The 2,579-nt window shown below is 30.7% G+C and overlaps 1 protein-coding gene across 12 annotated transcripts in view; it reads right to left on the reverse strand.

Moving 5' to 3' along the window:
- Positions 1-2,579, reverse strand: part of LOC108978281 (protein windpipe) — a 154,768-nt gene that overhangs the window by 15,985 nt on the left and 136,204 nt on the right. For 10 of the 12 annotated variants that reach the window (XR_001994095.1, XM_018948464.1, XM_018948456.1 and 7 more), the window contains one exon: positions 2,234-2,247. The exons of the other annotated variants lie outside the window; for them this stretch is intronic. The gene's annotated coding sequence lies outside the window, so the exon portion shown is untranslated. The remainder of the gene's footprint in view (positions 1-2,233; positions 2,248-2,579) is intronic. 12 annotated transcript variants of the gene reach the window in all.

Consider the following 2,579-nt stretch of genomic DNA (forward strand, 5'->3'; position numbering starts at 1 on the left):
GCCACGTAGCGAAAAGAAGAAACGACTGGCGCGCTGTTGTTAACTCGGCTATAATCGCGTAAGCGGTGACTACGCCAATCAAGAAGAAGAAGACATATCGTAATTTCTGAATCACATTTAGGTATATATTATCAGCTTCCATTTGATTCATATTTGAATTCTATTATATAATTAAGTAAATATAATATAATGATCAGAACGATCACATAAAGCGAAGAAACCTCGATTAAATTAAATTAATACGAATTTTGAATGATTTATTTGCCACTTTGACTTCTGTATGTCTTAATTGTATATATATGCATATACTCATATGTAATGAAATCGTTGGCGTTTAAATAAATGGTTAAACAGAAAATACCCGAAAAAGTGCTATTTATGCCAATGTAAAGTTCAACAAACCGTTGAACTAGAAAAAGGCATGAATAAGTGGTTTATGATTACTTTACGAGTACGAGTGCGAGTACTCACTTGCATTTTTTTGTTGCTTTTTTATTTGATCGCCTATTAAGCGAAGTCTTCGCAAATTCTCGCTGAGTTGGCTGGACAAAGTGAAGTTCATTGTGCTTTATGGGAACGAAAGACGCACATACATATATGTATGTGTATATAAGAATGAATTAATACGTAACCTAAATGTGTAAATATATATGGATATAGCTCGGTTGACTTTTTGGTAACTTTAAACAAAAACAAAACTAAAACAACAGTTTGTAAGTGAAATTCAAAATTATATTTGTCTATTTAAGAATTCAATTAGAGAGTATACCCACACGCAAGTCTGAAAAAACGCTTTTTTTGTAAATTTTTTATTGGACACATTTTTGGAATGGAATAAAAAACATTATACAAAATAGTGCATTTACAAAATTTAATGAATTTTTATTATTATTTATTAATCGGCGATTCATTTTGACTATTTTTGGATTTGCCGATCTTCAGGAAGACCAACGAAATTTGTTTTCTTCTTAAAATTATTTTAAATCCCAAAATTAAAAATATTTATTATTAGTATGAATTAATTCAGATAATGACCGAAAGACTAGTTAAAATTTTGATTTTTAACAAAATGCTGGTTTGCAAAAAAAAAACGGTTTTTTTTCGGTGAAAAAATTTACAAATCTGAGCGATTGAAAAATCGATTTATTTTATTAAAAACCTTACTGCTTCGCTCATTACCTGAAAAAGAATACGATGGGGATGGGGAGAACAGTTAAAAGCGATTGACACAGCGTTTCGAGCAAAAATTTTTCACTACCGATTACGATTAAAACAGGCTCATGCATCCGAAATTATTTGACGGATCAATTTATAATTTTTAACCCCTTTAAGGAATGATAATGAAAGCCTTGAGAATAGACGTAAAGAGAAGGTACGGCTTGAATACGTTAAAAACTGGAGAATGAAAAATGTTCTGCATCCAAAAACAAAACTTAGATTAAAAATATATTAATGAGGTGATAGACTAAACAAACTCACTTGAAACAGGAACAAAATTTAGCATATTTGCAAGTAATCAATGTCTTTCTGTTTACGCGATGACATAATACTGCATTTATTCCGAAAATTGCATTTAAATATAGTTATGAATTATTCAGGTAATTAACGATATGCATTTTGATTATCAGCTTGACACCTTTTACGTGCAAGCACTAAATAAGTTTCGGATATTTAAAAGCGCTTAGCTATTTCAGTGGAGTTTCACTTTCAACGATTACGAATTGAAATTGCGTCACCTTTTCTGATATACAAAACGAATAAATATCAACAACAATATAATATGGTAATGCTGATTTGATCATGTCATAGGCGAATAATATAGAATGTTCCACAAAAGCGAATGGAAATTAAAACAAAATGCTAAATTGTAAAAAAAAAAAAAATTTTTCACAACATTATACAAATTATAGAAGTAGTTGGAGAAAAAACGTGAAATATTTGCTAAGTGACTGAAACGAAATGTGACAGCATAAATTTAACAATTTACTAGAGGGGAAATGACTAGCTGACAGAAATTATGCATACGAGACACACAAATTGTCTCCTTCAGTGGTTGTGCATGTGTATGTGTCTCGAAATTTATCGCTCATCTTTTATAGTCTCAATACAGAATATGGCACGCGCTACCAACTCGAGCTTCGCCATTTGTGTATGTTCAATTGTGATAAATTTCAAGGAATAAAACTAAGAATGATGACATTTTACAAACATAAGTACAAGTTCACATACATACCTTAGTGAAAGTAGCTGCAATGGAAAGAGGAAATAAGAAGAGATTAGAATCAGTTTTGAAATTATTGCAGGCAATAAATATATTTGATATAGAGGTAGTCAAGTGACACAGTTTAAAGAGTAAGTCGGGTGGAGAAAGTATATTTTTTTATTCGGCATTATTTTAAAGTGCTAATATTCTAATCCAGTAGGGATTGTTGGGAATACTAAAAAGCTTTTATACAATGTATAAGTAGTTCAGAGGCAGATCTCAGATCAGGTTTTAAGATGTCATTTGTTGCAAACACGGCAAAAGAAGGGAGAAGTCAAATCATGTATTTGGGCTGAAAATATAATAATTCAGAGAT

The sequence above is a fragment of the Bactrocera latifrons genome, unplaced genomic scaffold (genome assembly GCF_001853355.1).
Source record: "Bactrocera latifrons isolate USDA-ARS-PBARC rearing strain unplaced genomic scaffold, ASM185335v1 scaffold_12, whole genome shotgun sequence".
In the NCBI taxonomy this organism is placed as follows: Eukaryota; Metazoa; Arthropoda; class Insecta; order Diptera; family Tephritidae; genus Bactrocera; species Bactrocera latifrons.